At 38.0% G+C, this 18028-nt stretch overlaps 1 protein-coding gene and 1 long non-coding RNA gene across 3 annotated transcripts in view; one reads left to right on the forward strand and one right to left on the reverse strand.

The window, feature by feature from the left end:
• PLCL2 (phospholipase C like 2) overlaps window positions 1-18028 on the forward strand; it is a 96028-nt gene that overhangs the window by 31612 nt on the left and 46388 nt on the right. The gene's annotated exons all lie outside the window — the stretch shown is intronic.
• Window positions 11028-17596, reverse strand: LOC110393583. The gene is made up of 2 exons (XR_002435043.1): window positions 17335-17596; window positions 11028-17224 (listed from the first exon to the last, which is right to left on the reverse strand). It is a non-coding gene; the product is annotated as an uncharacterized LOC110393583 (long non-coding RNA).

The following is an 18028-nucleotide window of genomic DNA, read 5'->3' on the forward strand; positions in this document are numbered from 1 at the left end:
GCAAAGATTCTCATGTGTATTTATTAAAAGTAATTATATTTATATGATAAGGATTTACAAAAGTTAGTTATATTTATATGATAACATCACTTTTCTAGCCAAGTTAGTTTCTTGAGGATGTGATTTTCTGCACCTGCCTGCCACTAGCTAAGTTTACCAGATGAGACTGGAGGATAGAGGTCTCAGACACAGTTTAGTTTCTGTAAATTTCATGAACGTTTGCAGCTGGGTGAAGAAATGCAACACTGTTCATCCTTCATTACAATAGGACAGGGAAAGTAAAATCACTGTCTGTTTTTGTTGTTTGTGATGTACTGAGCAGGCAACACATCTGCCTCCATATGACATGAAAGGGAGATATGTAGAAGAAGATATTTTGACACTATTGGTATCTAGATGAAACAGCCAAGCACATATAATGTTTTTATTAGGAGAGTATTTTTAAGATATGAAAAGTGGTTTTAAGTAGTTCTTTTATGACTGTGTCAGTAGAAAACAGTTCTGCAATGGTGGAATGTTCTGCTGAACAAGTCTCTCCATGTCTTAGCTCTCTGGAATTCAAGTACCTTTCTTCCCCTATGGAAAATCCACATGGATTAGTATAGCCAACTGAATGTTTGATAGTTCAGCAAAGTGTTGGTAAATATAACTTCTAATAAAGAGTAACTACGTCACTATTCATTGTAAGTATTAGTTACCTTACTTCCCTTCGCTCCCTCTTGCAGTGGTGAGCCCCAAGCAGGAAGTAGCTTAGTGCTGTTAGCACGTTGTGTTAGTTGATGCAGTTTAGGGGTAGAACAAATGATATTAACACTGGCTTTATTTAGTTGGAAGATGGGGAGTAAGCCACAGAATGCTTATTCTCTCATAGTTACCTTAGCTCCTGAAATGTTATTTATTTGTTCTGTGGACTTCCATGACCATCTATAAGTAGAAATTGTAGAAAGCAATCGAATTTATTTAAGAAAAATTCAGACTTGTGCATCCTTATTTAATTCTTGACGCACAGTGCATATTTAAAGTTAGTAGCTGTAAAGCTTGATTTCAAAACATACTTCAATGGACTTTGCCTAGTAAATTAGGAATTTAGACCAGTGTCATGGAGACTTCCTTATTCTACTTTAATTTTAATAAAATAAGAAAATCAGAAATAGATATGCTAGCAACATAATTATCTAATGGTGAATAATATTATTGAATATAGTAAAAAAGGTGTAACGATGTTGCATGCTGTGTAATAAAGTAACGAGCATCCATTCTTATGGGAAATGTCATTCTTCAAGGGGAACCAAATGAATGAGTCAAGTTCCGTAAACTAGTTTGTGGTCACAGAAGTCATTTTTCTAAATACTGCCTTTAGAAGGCAGCAACAACAACAACAAAAAAAGTACCAGGTGAATGTTATGACCGTAACAAGCTAGAAGGCAAAGCAAGTTACAGAAGGTCACAGATTCTGTAAATACTAGCCTGCTGTGGCAACATACAAAGAAACAAAGGCAAAACATATTAAAAAAAATACTACTAATCTCTGCTGCTACGTGTTAGGGAGCTGATGGGGAAGCAAAGAATATGATTGAACTCCTTGTCTTTTATACTCCTGAATCTTATCTTTATTTTCTCCATGCTATTTATCATTCTTTATCTGCTGACAGCAAATGAGCCTGTCCATTTTCCTCAGACTTTGGACTTCATACAACATTTATAGTAAGTTAAAACAAATTAATGCCATACGGTGAGTTAGAGATGCTGTGTGAATTTGGAACATTTTACTGACATTTAAAGTCTTTGGATGTGAAACATCCAACATATTAACCATTGTTTGCCTTTTGACTTCAGCTGTTCAGTTTGTTTCTGGAACCAGCCAAGGACAGATGTGTGTGCAGTCTTGCTATTTGCATTAATTTCCATCCACTTACTCATTTTTATGACTTCTCCAAACTGCAGGATTCACGGGGTGTGAAGTCTGTCAGTACTTTTTAAGGAGTCTTGTATTGCCAGTGTATATGTTGTTCAGTTGTATCTGTGAGAAAAAGGGTGACTATGGCAGACCTGCTGTTTCATAAACATATACCTAGAGTGTGTTTTTGAATGCAGAATTTACTTCAGTCTCAAGCAGAATTATAGTCCTATTAGTGAGTAGCACAGAACTGTAGGAAAGTTGCCTGTGTAAACATTTCTTCTTAGCTGCCAAAGTTTTACAAACCAGTGAGTAATGTACTTGCATACATCCATAAAATATGTTTGTTTTCTCTGCATATCATTTTTGCAATCTGCTTTATGGGAGGAAAACTAGTATGATAATTCTGTAGGTGTGGTACATTTGCAACAGTGCAGCTAAATGCAGTGGAAAATTTTGGATATGCTTTCATGTATCTTGAAATAAAACATCGGTGTTACGATATTGCCTCAGGAACTGTTGATTAGTTAGGAACTAATTTACCTTACTGGATTACAGTCCTGTAAGATTTCACTGAGGTTGTAGATACTTAAAAATACCTTGTGTAGGAAGTGATGAAAATGTCAGATTGGTCATTTTGGGTTGCCTGACCTCCAGCACCTCCTTAAAGGAGTGACTGATTTTTGCCAGGATTCAAGAAAATAGATTGTTTAAAGAGGTTTGATGGAAGCAGCTGAAAATTGGACTCCAAAAATCAGTATCTGCTCCAGAAAGTTTTGGGGAAATGCAGTAACCATGTTTCATAAACTTTTTGAACTTCCTGTGGTTTGTTTGCTTTTTTTCTTTTTTTTTTTTGGTAAATTTTAACAAATATGTACTGCTAAGTTTTACTTGCTATCTCATAGCAATAAATATGCCACTAAGCATTGGGAGATTATTTACTTGTATATGGGATGATAATTACTCGTGGGAAGGGAAGTGTTGCCAATTGATTCATCCAGCTTACAGAATTCTAACCAGTTTATTGCACTGAAAATCCTGTTATGGGTTAAAGGAACACCTTACATGCAAAGCCACCAATTTATTGACAGTGAAGATAAAATCCTAGCAGTTTCATGACAGAATTGTTATTAGTTTGCTTAGGACAGTAACACAGTTCAAATTATATATTGTTGAAGTCTTTACACACGGTTCCTAGTATCTACCCCGTTCTCTGATGTTATGTTCATTTTTCCACTGCCCCTGTGGGTGGATGCTGCAGTCAGTGGCTTCAGTTATGATTGAGGGCAAGTGTCAAGGTAAGCTGTCAGCCTTTTGGGCCCTTCTTCAGGCAAAGTATGATGTCAGTATTCTTCTCACTCTGGGGTCTCTGTGGGATCACCGTTACGTGTTTGTTAGCATGCTCAACATCTTGTTCTTTCTTCACTGGTTTGCACTTTCTACGTAAGTTTATATTTGTTCTTTTTAGCCTTAAATCTTTTCTTACCTGGATTCTAAGGTTGCATTTATTTGGTGAACACTGATCCCTGTGAGTTATTGTGTGTACTTCCCAGGCCCCTGCCGTCATCCCATCATGATGCTCTGTGCTGTGGTTTTATTCTAGGATCACAGGCTCTTTATTCTGCACAAGCTACTAGTTGTTGTTACTCTCTGTTCATTATAAGAATAAATGGTGTTGCATTATACAGCTGACCAAGATCTAAAACAAAGTAGGCAATGATCACCTGAGCATTAACAGTTGCAGCTAGACAGGCCTGTCCGAACAGGCCAAGGCAAGTCCAGACAAAACCTGACTAACCTTGAGGCCTGTGGTATTATTTTGACAGGAAGCCTGTGACACTTAGTAGCAATGTCTACGGAATACTGAAGTTAACCTCTTACTCAACTGGATCCCCACTAGGAAAATAAGTACAGATTCACTGCATCAACACAAAGAACTGTGTTCTGAAATCTTGTGGTTCGATTCAGGTATTCTAATACAATCTTGATGAAAGACTGCTTTCATAAAATTGAATTTTCTGACTTTCTTCTGCCCTTCCACCACTTGTCAGCTCCTGCCAAGGCCAGTGGGATGCATGGCTTTGTTAAGATGTATTTTCCAGTAGTAGTCTTGTTAGAAAAAGAGGATGAGTAGTACATAGCTGGTTTTAAGCACTTCAGGCAATACATGAATTTCCAGCACTGAAAGAAACACCTGTTTACCACAGTAGGAATTTTGACAGGCTAAGGTCATTTCTGAAACCTTTCCTGTTCTCTTAAAATTACCAGTATCTTCTGTGGGGAGACATCAGGCCATGTTCAGATGAGATAAAACTCGGTGTTTTCTTCCCTAGAGGAGATAACAAATCTCAGTCTCTGTAGCTGCAGTGAGCTTTGTTTTTGAAGAAGCAGGTATTGTACATCTGCCCTTCTTGGAGCAGGGCTTGATAAACGGATATGATACAACAAACTTTTTTTTTTTTTTTTAATACGGAACCCTCAGGAGTTCTTGGCAGTGCTCTAATGTCTGCCAAGGAGTTCTGAATGATAGGCAGTAACGTCAGGTGGCTCAGACGCCTACATCTCAGTGTTGTATGTCCTTCTCATATAGCTGAAGACAGAATAAAGGGGAGAAGTTCTTTGCGCTAAAATTTTACTTGCCTCTGGAAGATGGGGTGCAGTGGGATCTTTTCTCTGCTTTGGAACTGGCTGCATCTGCCACAGAGTTAGTGACAAGTGGTCTCTTGTTGGTTGACTGAGGGACCTGAGGAGGTCTGAACTCTTGATTTAAGCTATTTTTGTAATCAGAATGGTATCTATTATTTTTTCTAACTATCTACTCTATTATCCTATCTACTAGAAGTCAACAAATACGTTCTAAAGTTAGAAGGAGTATATATAAAAAAACACACATACATGATGTGATCGTTAGGATTATTTTCCTAGGAAACCATCTAAAACATAATATATGGTTCATTGGTAGCCCTGGAAACAGACTGCTCCTATCTCAATCACTTTTTTCCTCGTGAAACTTTCTCAGCCGTGATTTCATTCTTGTAAATCTGCAGCTTGCTTTTAAGATGTAGTTTTTATTGTAACTAAATGCTATTCTGTGAGGTTCAAATACTGTGATAAGGAAAAGAGTAAAAGGATCTGTGTAAACTGGAATATTTCTGCTGTATTTTTGTGCAGACCATTTAACAGAGGTTTCTGATGGTTGAGCTCCTTAGTGCTCTGGAAATAATACTGTGCTGGATGGGACCTGCAGGAAATGAAGGGTATTTTTAACGAATTACTGTGGTAAGAATGAATCCTTTATGATGAAGTGCATACAACTGCAGCTGCTCTTAGAAAACACTCAAATAAATAATCCTGTGCAGGAGGCTAGGACAAAATTGTTGATTTCTCCAAATGTGTAGAATTTTTACACTCTTTTATTGTACAGTTAACTGCTTATTGTTTCTACAAGTTCAAAGACCTTAAAAATGGAAATGTGTCTTAGGCTATGGGGTGGAAAAATTCCATCAAAGGGTGATTTTTTTTTTTTTTTTGGAAACCATGGTGGCCATTAATAATGGTAATAAAATCTTTGACTGCAGCATGGATGACAGAACGTTTGTATGTAGTTCTGTGCTTAATTTCTCAAAGTTATGGACAGACTGGAGAGAACTTCTTACGGGTACACAAGAAAAAAAACCTGCAGTTATCAACAACTTCTAATTATCTATTTTCTACTTTTATTTCATTATTATTACACTTTACAATACTAATATTTTATACTTTCAATTTAAGAAAAGATAATCATTTATTTGTATTGTTTCTCCCTCTTGTTCCACAAGTTTTTTAAATGTTTTTAAACAGTTTTGCCCCGTAGTACTGTGGTATTTAGTTCTCCAAAAAGATCTGCATTAAAACTGTGCCAAAGAGGAAGGAAACTTCTAGTAGCCAAGCTGTCTTTGTCCCTGTTGACAGTTAAAGAATCAAACCTGGAGTCAGAAGCATTTTTTCTAGACATAAATGTGAGCTTACTTATCATGATGCTCCAATAGTAAGGATAGTGCATTAGTGCTCCTTTTTCTTAGATAAGTCACTAACATACTATGTCTGGGGAAGTCTTAATTGCTGCCGACCAACTCCCTTTTGAAGACTCAAGGCAGAAAAACCTAGTCAGTGGAAATATGTATTTTTAATATGTGATGATGATTCGTGCAATGTCTAGTTCATAGCGTAGCAAGTGATTGCATTTCGAGAGTGGATAGTACAGTGCCTGGGATAATTTGCATCTATAGTTGTCTGTTTATTGTTCAAATATAATGAAGCGTAGCTAGAATTGCCTGAATCTGTCGTGACTATGAAAGTTTGTTCCTTTATTTTCATTCTCTATCCCTTTAATTGTGGTACAATTAGAAAAAATCCTTAAAGATGGGGAAAAATGCATTTCAGTTGAAGTTCCATTATATGAACTTAGCTGTGTTCACTTTGGAAAATGGGATGTATACTGCAAACCAGAGGCAAAAGAGAAAGCCACTAAGATTGTTTTAGTATGCAAACAGGAAAATTGGACCATGCCATGAAGCTAGATTTTATTGTTTCCAAGGAATACTTACTGTGTTGAGTCAAGGTATATAGGAAAAAAACAACAGCAATGTATCACATAACTGATCATTCATAAAACTACTAACAGTGTGTAAATTTCTTCATATTACCTGGCATATTGCCAGGTATTCTTAGCTGAATGTGTTGGATGTTTTAGACTAAGTAATTGTTTTGGCCTTTGTGCCCTCTTTGCCCCAACACCTCTGAAACTTAAAGTAATTTTGTTGAAATAGTTGTGCATGCAAAGGTCAAGGCAAAAAGCAGTAAAACTTTTAACTTCAGGGTGAATTCACAGTTCAATTGCCTTTTTATGTGCATAAATAACCAATTTAAAAAAAATTCTTATACTTTGGTAAATGATTGAAACAGAGTTGCAGCATAGAACAAGTTACTGAAATAAGGTTTCAACATAAATTAAATGAGAAGTTACAACACATCAGTGAAATAGTTACGCTACTTACTGTTGTTCTTTCCTTCTCAACTCTACTGACAGTTAAAATCCAATGATACAGAGGCATCAGCCAGCCAGTTTGCTCTTTTTTATTTTTATTTTTGGCACTTGAATGGTTGCCTTTATTCTGAGGGTTCCAATGTAAGTATTAATACTGAGGGCTTGTCTCCTTTGGACTGGACTTATTGGTATAGGTGACATATAGGGCAGTTCTATTTTTAGGGAGGGGACAGATTCTAACAGCAACCTTATTTTGCTGTTATAGTTTAACTGTTCAGAGTGGTAAGATCAGTAACCAAAAGACACATTTGGAGATAAAGTTGTGTCTATTCTAGTACATTTTTGGTACACAGGTGTCATTTACAGCTGGGATTTTCTTTATGTTTCTGTCAACTGTACAGGCAAACTTTCAAGTATACTCTCCACCACATATTGATTCCTCCGTCAGTATATACTTTATGTATAAAAGTGGTTACTGTGATTTATTTTCAGTTCTGAATGAAACTAATAGTCTACTAGCAATGAAGCAGGAAAGTTAAACATTTTTTGCACAAATTCTTCAGTGCTGAAGTGGAATGTTTACATAATGCTGAAATAGTGAAATATGTATTATTGAAATATAAAAAATGTTTGAATTTGTGATATGTCAAAGATTGAAAGTTCATTAAAAATCAGTAAATACAACAAAACAGAATAGTCAGTTGAATGCAGGAAACTAGTAGAGTAAGGGGGAAGACTTTACAGTGGATGAGCTCTATTTTTGTCTCTGATAAATCAAACGAATAAAACATCATGAAGTCGTTTAAGCACTGTGAGGCTGTATTGTGGGCAGTTACAAGGTCAAGGTAAGGAAAATGAATGTGGTTTCTAAATATTATATAAATCTTCTTCAATTTTATCTCGACCGCTGAAGACATGCTCTTTTTTTGCCATTGGTTTAGGCAGATGCGCTGTCATGCTGGGAGAGCGCCCTAGTCTCAAAGGGCAGGAGTATCCTGCTGGCTGTGAGCAGAATCAGAGGAGGCCTTTGGGTTCACAGGGAGCAGATAGTAATTCAGTAAGAAGTAACTGAATGGGAGCATTGTTTTGCTTCTCCGATTGCATTCAGTTTTCGGATGCCATTTGAGTTAATTTTATGTGCTCCACTCTGTAACTTTTTTAGTATTTGTCATGTGTAGAGCATTCAGAACGCTCCATACAGTGTATTGAGATACTGTAGACAAATATTTTAACAAAAGATTGATGATATTTCCCTAGTATATAGTAGTGATTTAAAAAAAATGGAGTCCTATTTTCCTAGTAATTATCTTTTCCTCTACAGAACACAATTATGGCATTACTATATTTTCATCATTGCTGATACCAAGTATTAAATATAATGAGCTCTGAAAATTCAAATTAGGTTTATTCTTACCTGCCATGCTATCCTGCTGTTTGAGTGCATGTTGGATCCTTTGCCCTCCTCCACATCTAGAAGATGTGTAAACTTGATTTTAAGACATCTGAAATTCATGCATACTTTCTCATCATCCCAAGTGTTAGAATTCTAACATAAACTGAGAATTTGTGTTAACATCATTGACCGTTTGCTAAGATGCATCTGTTGTACGTGGGGTTTCAGACATCACTAGCTTCAGTGTATTTGCTCTTGACTCTTGCATCCTTTAACTGCTTGAAAATGTAGTGTAAAAAGCCTTTAAAATAGGAAGAGTCTGGAGGAAACTATTATGCCTGGCAATTTATACATGTTTAATTGCACTTGTTTGGTAAAGCATACAGGTGACTTAATAAGTTTGGTCTGTCAAAGCTATGAAAATCTAAAGAGCATATGCCTTGCTTATCGTTTGTTTGCTTGGGTTAAACAAATGCTTTACAGTATTTGTTTTTTGTAATCTCTCTCATGTCTCTGTCATGGGCATCTTCTGTTAAATATTTATAGTTCACTGTTCTTTTCTAAGTGATTGTAACTTATGAATAATTAAAGAACAGAGTTAAGGGAGAAAAAGGTGTTGCTGTAGTGTTCAGAACGAGAACTTCCTATAATTGTTTGACAGCTGTTATGTACATCTGAAGATCAACACAGGAAACACGTATCAGAAGCAGCAGTATCTAGTTAGCAAAGGTACTTGGGTTCGTGTCTTCTCCACTTGTGTAATCATTGAGCAATGGTAACATTCTGAATTAGGCAAAAACATTAACATTTTCTACTTTAAAAATAGATAATTATAAAAGTTTAATTATGATAAGCTTCTAAGTAATACACCTGAAATAGCCACTCTGAAGAATTTGGAGGATAATCGTTTTTATCAAGTAGTATGTTTTAGAAAGTTTCAAGTATTATACTTAATTCAGTACTGGATTATGTGCATGAACTGTTTATGGCGTTGAAGAGTTGATATTGGTAATAGCCACTCTTGTACACAACAAAAAGTAATTTGAGTTGTCTCAAACCACAGAAATAGAATGATAGAGCTTGTGAAGTTATGTTTTTTTCTTTAGAGCTATCTTGGGAAATTTGTCCAATTGTAATTATTCAAGAAGCAGATTTGAGGACACCACTTATCAGTTACTACAATTAAGCAAATTGGTTGAAGAATAGGAAGCTTGGGGACATGGTTTAGTGGTGGGTTGTTAGAGTTGGGGTAGTATGGTTAGGTTGAGGTTGGACTTGATAATCTTGAAGGTCTTCTCCAACCTGAGCAATTCTGTGATTCTATAAGCTATAGAGCAGAAGCAATGATCATTTTTAGAAGAAAAATATCAATTTTATTCCTCTTAATTACTGCACTTGGATGAAGTAACTTTTAAGGAATAATTTTATTTGTGCCTTTCTTGGAAAACACTGAGTGACAAAAAAAGGACACATAAAAACACTAAGATCATTGCAAGAGAGCAGATGATACTTCCATTGAAATTTGGACGAAATACATGAATTGGCAGTACAGGTAGAAATGAATGCCAAATGAATGGAAGTGGTGTGATTTACCATGTAACTTTGTGGTGAGAGGTACGGTGGGATGACATATATGGGTGCATGAAAAAGCCGAGTCCTCTAAATTACATTACCATGATATGAACAATCTGCTGCTCATTTTTTATGAGCCTAAGTTATTTGACAGTTAAGGGAATACCATGTAGGCTACTTAACACTGTAGAGGAGAGACAGTGTACTTCTTTGCTATATGACTAAATCAGTAGCTCGTAACAAACACTGTTATTTTCACTTATTGGCTGTGTTTTCAGCATTGAAAAATAGGGTTGTTGCCTGCAAAGGAGTACTGTGCCCTTTTCCTTATTATTTTTTATTTATTATTTAGATATATGTAATTTAAAATTTATAATGGAATACATAATAGTGATGGCACTCCAAGGTGCACACTCCACAAGCTCCTTTTTATCAGGTGGCTTATCCTATTGTCTGGTAAATGTTGGGAAAGATGCTGAGCAGGTTTTACCAGCAGTTGGAAGGGTACAGAGCCAGTGCTCGTGCTCCCCTCTTGCTGGTCCTCATTCTTCTTCCTCTCTGGTGCTGAAGAGGAGCAGCAGAGAGGTGAAGTACCTTTCTGCAGAGCCAGTGCTTTATCTGAAATTACAATATCTTAAACACAATTATTGTGTTCTAAGTCACAAACGTACTGTATTTTTGCCTTTAACTGTGAAGCCTGACAGCTGTGTTACAGACATTACTTATTTTGCCAGCTCAGGCAAGTTGTTGTTTATGCCTAAGACAAAATATGGAAAAATGCATTGCTTTCTAACAGCAGTAAAGACTTGCAGCTACGAATACTTGAAAAAAATCTGAGATATGATTGGAAGTGGCAGAGAGACTGAGCCCTTCTGCACCAGCCACCTGGTGTGATGGCCTGCTGAGGCCTTTCCCATCCCTTGGTGCCACCCAGCAGTGAGAGGAGGGGGCACCTCCGCTGCCCTACAGCCCCCCTTCACCTTCAGTGCCTAGTGCTAGGCAAAGGCAATGTTTGCAGCCTACCCTGGACTGCCTGTGCCCTGGGCCCTCACACCACTATGCAAAGTTTGGCAATGGGGAGACGAAGAGGGGACGCAGGAGTCCCAGTGCAGACTCTGAAGTACCAAAAAGGAGAGTCATTTACTGGTTATTTATTTATTTATTTATTTTATTATGTTTATTGTTCTGTCTTGAAAAGAAGCCCTAATGTAACAACTGGATTGGACCTTCATGATGAACATCAGCCCTTCCTCCTGTCCAAACCAAGGTCTCCAGATTCTCCAAAGAAACAGCTGCCTCTGTGGCTTCTCTGACACTGTCTGGAGGCTGCAGGGAGCTCAGGGCCATCTGCTGGGCTCCTCCTGTTGTCCCAGCACAGCAGCTCAGAGGATGCCAGTCCCGGTCCTTCCCTTTTCTTCAGAGCTTGGGGAAGAAGAGGTGAGAGGTCTTGGGGAGGGATGAGGGATGGGGAAGAAAGAGTGATAGGGAGCAGCAGCTGGCACAGGGGCTCTCTGGCAGATGGTGACTCCTCAGCGCTGAGATCAAAATTGAGAGCCCCTGGTGTGCTGCTGACACACGTGGCAACATGCGTAGAAGCAACCACTGGATAACTGGTGGTCCTGTGTGGAGCCAGTGGTTGAACTCAGTGATCCTTTTGGATCCCTTCCAACTTGGGACATTCTATGATTCATCTCCAGAATTACTGCTACAGTATTCTGCATGTTAAATCTTACTGATACGTCTTGATTAAAATGTTTCTGAAAAAGAATCTTAGCTGTAGTATTTTGGTATTAAAAACATTATTGAAGAACTAAAAATGAAAACGCAGAGTTTAAATCATTGTGCATTTATGTAGGAAGAGTGTCTTGCTGATTTTAAGGATGAGAGCAAAGACTCAAGGGCTTCTTCATTTGTACCTTACTGAAACCTCTTGAGTCAGCTTGCTCATTAGATTCCTCCAGTATCTTCACTGACTGTCAGTTTTGTTATCTTTAGTTATTCCTGAAGCTAAAGGCGTATGTAACTGTTACTGATTTTCCTGATCGTTGATGGTTGAAAAAAAAACCGACTATTTTTTCAATGTAGTATTTAAAATACTCTGTTTGCAATATTTTAGATGTAATTATTTATTAGATTGGACACTAGGAGCCTGAAATAATTTCTTATTAGTTGACCAGATTTTTTTTTTTTCTTTTCATGCCCCTAAGTAATTTTTAACAACTTTCTGGTGATGCGGTTTCCTCTATCACAGTTTAGGACTGATCAGTTCTTGGTTTTCATAAATAGTTATTGTAGATTATATGACTTGGGTTAAAATACTGTTTTTTTTCCATCTGAAATGTATATGGTTTTGCTTTTACTGAGTTTATGATAACTGGATGCCTCTTTTGCTCCATTGGAAGTACTACGCAGAAGCCTGAATGGTAACTGACTCAATGAAATAAAGAACTTATACTTTCATGCCAAGCATAACTTGGTCTGTGGCTCTCTCAGGGTTCCCAACAGTGTAGGCAGTTTCCTTTGATGCTTCTTATTTATTTTCTTTTGAGATCAGACTTTTCTTCCCTTTCCCCTCCTCACCAGTGTCATAAGTTAATCTCTGAAACCAAATGACTCTGTATTTTAACATCATAAATACGTCCTTACTGGACGTACATACATAGGAAAGAATGCTTCAGTGGTGTTTTAGTGTCATTTTTACTACCCTATCTTAATATTCAGATACAATATTCTCAAGTTCTCTCATTATGTATATTGATCTATAAATGGAACCACATTTCTATGAACTATAGCAGTTGCTAAACATACTTGGCAGCATGATAGTGCAGAATAGAGAAGACTTGGTTGTTATAGGTGATTATTATTTTTTTAATTTATAAACACTACCAGTCAAAATCAAACGTAGTATAAGTAGTTACTACTTTATTTTCAGCAGAGTAAGCAATATCAAATTGTTTACTTTCTTTTGAAGAACATATGGAATGGATCTATGTGTGCTGAGTTAACATGTAGTGAAATACCACTTTGACTTAATGTTTAGTTTTAAAAAAGCTAATTGATGGATCCTCAAGAGATCAAGTGTGCATTTTGCTGCTGTACATGGCCATGTGAAGAGATGGCTAAACTATTTTAGTATGTAGTCTCTGATGCAGTTAAAATCGAGGCTCAGAATTTAAAACTTCAAAACGCTTGTTGAAAGCTGGGAGCAACAGGAGTGCTCAGCACAATCACTGTCTTGTCATTTAGCTGAAAAACTTTTACAAAGTAAGTTGTAATTGCTTTTCTAGTTCTCTCTGTAGACCTCACCAGAGTGACTTGCAAACACCGTCGGTTACCAGTATCATCCAGTTAACTTTTCAGGACATGAAATATATTCAAGCTCCTACATTTAGTGCTGGAGTTTGGATGTTCTCTTATCCTGCTTAGCATCTGTCATGTTTAGGACCTGAGCGACAGAGTTCTGAGAGCAAGTGCCAGCACACATGTGAATGAGTCGTCGTCTTTGTTGGAGAAGGGTCTCCCTCCAAGCAGCAGTTCACAGAAATCTCCCTTATGACATTCTGGGAGAGCATTTGAACTTTCAAGAACCTAAGGATACTTAGGACAGCAACACAAAAACATTACAAAAAAAAAAGTATTATGTACTTTTGGTGAACTGATGAAATGACTAAGTTCTTCTGTAAGAAGTTTTACAAAGAAGTCCTTAGCCTAGACTTTATTTGCAAAAACGTATCCTGTTATTTCCCTGCTCATAGTCAGTTAACAGAGTTAAATTGTTTGCTCTAAAAGAAAGTAGGGCAATACAAAACACCGTTCTTCTCTGCACTTTCTAACTGCTATAGTAGTAGTGATGTCTCTCACATAATAATCGTATTTTTTCTGGTGTCCCATTTTCTTGAAGTGAAGTGGAACTGAGTGAGCCATGGGAGCTCTGAGGGCTTTGATTCTGTTGTTTTATGGTGGTGTAGTTCTTTCTTACACCTTGCTGTTATGTTCAGCATGTTTTTGAATTTTTTGATGTCCATCTGATCACACAGCAAATCAGTTCAGCTCACTAAAATAACAGAAAACTAATTCAGCAAAAATGGGATTTTTTTTGTTTCTTCAGTAAGTGAAGTGAATTCACTCACTGTATGTGAGACAGGCACTGATGCTGGCCTGAGGAGCTGGGATAGGAAGAAGGAAAGAAGGTGCACCTGGAACAGGAGGAAGGAGAGATTTTACATTTAAGGAGGGAATAGCAACAGTGAGAAGAACGTAACTCCCTTTCTTGTTGGTGTTCAGCTGTTGGTTCAGCTGTATCGTGAAACCATACCACTGCCTGATCTGAAATAATACAAATTGTTTCTGTTTGAAGATTGAACTAAGACTTGTCCTACGTCCATGTTCCTTTAATCATAGATTTCTTTTAGCAATAGGAGACAAAAAGATAATTAATTGTTACTTGTGCAGATAATCTTCATATTTTTCTTTCCCCATCATTGTTATTTCTAACACTGTGCGCTGGCTCTAACTGGAGTCAACCCACTATGCACTGAAAGAATACAGTTCTCCTAAAAGACTTCTGCAAACGTCAAATATGTCATGAATGCAAGTTTGGAGAAATATTTAAATGCTGAGCTTAAATTTAGTGATTCACAGTGAGTGGGAGGCCCTGTATTTTCAAAATAGCTGGTGTTTTGTCTCCTCCCAAATGTCTGTTATTTCAGTTGAACATTCTTTACTTTGTCTTAAATGTAACTGTTGAGTGCTGTGTGCCATTAAACAGTAGCTACAGTTCAATTCAGAGACTGTTGTGCTCAATGTGATGTAATAGATGCTGTTCCTGAAAGTGTTTGGAATTCTGTTAGCTAAACTGCTAATTACTTGGAGAGTTTTTTCTTATTTTGATTTTCACATGCTCTGCAAGCTTTGTACAGCTGTGTTAAAGTACTATAATGTGCATTCTTTTTAGTGAATTTGGGTCACTGTGTTAGTAAAATTCTCATTGTAGTGACAACTTAAAAGATACTGATAGGAGCAGCTTGCATATCTGGAAAGAGGGGAATGGCTGAGTGGTGACTCATGCAGAAAGGGGCTATACTGAGGACGTAGAGCTCCACCCTTTGAGAATATGGTTCCTAATGGGGAACTGCCTATCCTCCCTCACCATCTCTTTTTTTAACCCTCTATTCCAAGGAAGACCTTGCTTCCTCCACCCCTAAAAAGGTCAATCTACTGCTTGTGCTTTTCTTGGGGCAAAACAGAATGTGGAAACCAGAGCCATTCTGAAGATGCAGGTTGTAGAACTCCCAATGAATAAAATTTTAGTCTATGTTGGTATGTAGACATACTTAGAAGAAGAGCTACTTTCATATTTTTAATTAAATGTATTTTAAAATAATTAATGGATTTGGTTTTGTATGTTTTTTTTATGTACTGTTAAGATAAGTTAATGACTTCACTTGGTCCAGTGTCATTAATATGTATGCCTGATTATGTGTGCTTTTATCACTTTCAAACAGAATTCATGGAATCACAGAATGGCTTGGGTTGGAAGGGACCTTAAAAGTAATCTAGCCCAACCCTCTGCCGTGGGCAGGATTACCACCCACCAGCTCAGGCTGCCCAGGGCCCCATCCGGCCTGGCCTTGAACACCTCTAGGGATGGGGCACCCACTGCTTCTCTGGGCAGCCTGTGCCAGTGTTTCACCGCCCTCTGGGTAAACAATCTCTTCCCAATATCTAATCTAAATCTCTCTTCTTTCAGCTTAAAGCCATTCCCCTTTGTCCTGTCACTGTCTGCCCATGTAAAAGGTTGCTCTCCATCTTTTTTATAAGTACAATTTTAGTACTGGCAGGTCACAGTGAGATCTCTGCAGAGCCTTTTCTTCTCCAGGCTCCAAGCTGAGGTCCAGCTCCCTCAGCCTCTCTTCACGGGAGAAGTGTTCCAGCCTCTGCATCTTTGCAGCCTTCCTCTGGACCCACTCTGACAGTTCCACAGCTTTCTTATGATGGAGGCCTCAGACTTGGATGCAGTACTTCAGATGGGGCTTCATGAGCGTAGAATAGAGGGGGAAATCACTTCTTGGGCTCCTGGCCATCTCTCTTTTAATGCAGCCCAGGATACAGTTGGCCTTCCAGGCTGCAGGTGAATGCTTCTGGCTCATGTCCAGCTTCTCGTTTACCAGAACCCTCACGTCTATCTCTGCAGGGCTTTTCTCAATGGGTTCTTCCCCTAATCTGTACTCATGTCTGAGATTGCCCCAGCACAAGTGCAGCGCCTTGCACTTAGCCTTGTTGAACCTCAGTAGATTCACATGGGCCCCTGATTAAGCTTGTTCAGGTCAGCTTGGTGTCATTTGCAAACTTGCTGAAGGTAGTTTAAATGTCATTGATTGTTGATGGGAAAGTTCAACCTCTACTGCCATACCACCAGCATCCACTTCTGACATCATGGACCAACACAGTAAAATAGGAGGCATTACTTTTCGAGCAGCTCTGATGTGTAACTTCAAAATCAGGGCTAGATTTTGTGTAACAGTGATGTAGAATTTCTGAACTGATTTTAGTTGCCAGTTCCTTTTTTCCCCTTCTTTTTCTACTGTCTCACACACAGAAACTTCCTTCCTTTCTTTTATAATGTTCCATGTTTTGTTCTGGAATGAGCTGGCATCTGTACATAGGCAATCCATACATAATAATAATTTCTTTCTTTGTGTTTGGAAAAATAAATGATCATATCTATTATTACCATATTTGTTAAGCATATTTTTTTGAAGAGAGCTCTCAATATTTTTGCAGTGAAAAGAGGAGGATAATATGATGCTGATGTTGTATTTGTAACTGATTGGCTGATCTATGTCTGTATTTATATCTCTAAAATCACAAGTGCAAACTTGGAAAGGATTTTTTTATTAAAATTAATTTAGAAATAAAATGTCTCAAAATATTGCTTTTTTGTGTTTCTTTTTTTCCTTTAAATATCAGTTGCTGTACGTAGATATACCTGGATGCATCCTCAAGTATAAAAAAATATAAAATAAATGTTTTTCTGCTCTGCAGGATTTTGAAGAAAAATGCATAGAAATCTTAAATAAATAAGCAGAGCTTCTATTTTTTTTTTTGAAGTAAACCACTTTTTGAAATAGACTGGTGTTATAGATCATGTTGTTAAGCCGGGTGATTTTTGCAATTGCTGCGGAATTGCATTTGAAGAAGATGGGCAGATTTCATAGTGAAATGGGCCAGTTAAACATCACAGAAGGAATAAAAGCAAGTCATCAGTGAGTTATATAAAATGTGACAACGGTAGTTACCCCTGTGTTCATCGCCAAGATCATTAGATTCTCAGTTCCTGTCATAAAACAATGAATTGCATTGTAAGTGTTGGGTACAGATGCCATTAAATTACTTATAAAACAGCTTTTTGTGAGATGACATTAAATAGTAGTGAGACCATGGTACCTGAATACAGTGTACTGTCGTTCCCACAGCATCTGAGTTTCTTGGTGTGTCAGAGCTAAGCCACAGTCAGAAAGCCTGCATTGTTGTGCTGGGGTTGAGTGGGAGGTAGCTTTTGCTGGTTTCTGTGTTGTTGCTTGGTTGCCAGAGTGCTTACCTGCCCAGTGAGGATCTTCAGGCCTGCAGCTCCTCGTGAGCTGGGCGAGTGTTCTCAGGGTGGGGATGGAGCTGCCTTCCACTCTATGCAACCTGTGGTGCATAACCACCAACGGAAATGTTGTAAGCGCGAAGTATAAACAAGGGGAGTGACTATTTCTCTGAGAGGTCAAGGCTCAGTGCTGTGGTCCCTGCTGCACGGGCTGCTTGTACACTTAGCACTTGGAGTCACCAAGTGAAATGTTTGTAGAGTACTGACACCAGGAACTTTCACTTCCCAGACAAGTGCTCTAAAAATGTGTTGTTCTGCTACTTCCTCTTGTTACCGTTGTCTCATCGTTGTAAAGCAATGTCTCAAAAGAAGTACCTTTATGTGCTAAAGGCAGACAGAGGCCTTACCTTCAAATCCCAGTTACCTAACTACCATATCAGAACTGCAGGTAGCTGTGGGCGCAGACAGGGTTGCAGTCCCCCATCACAGAGGCTCGCGCTGGCCAATCTGTGTGAGGGTTGTTCTCCACGGTGCGGGGCCCACTTGGAT

This window comes from Numida meleagris, chromosome 2, assembly GCF_002078875.1.
Source record: "Numida meleagris isolate 19003 breed g44 Domestic line chromosome 2, NumMel1.0, whole genome shotgun sequence".
In the NCBI taxonomy this organism is placed as follows: Eukaryota; Metazoa; Chordata; class Aves; order Galliformes; family Numididae; genus Numida; species Numida meleagris.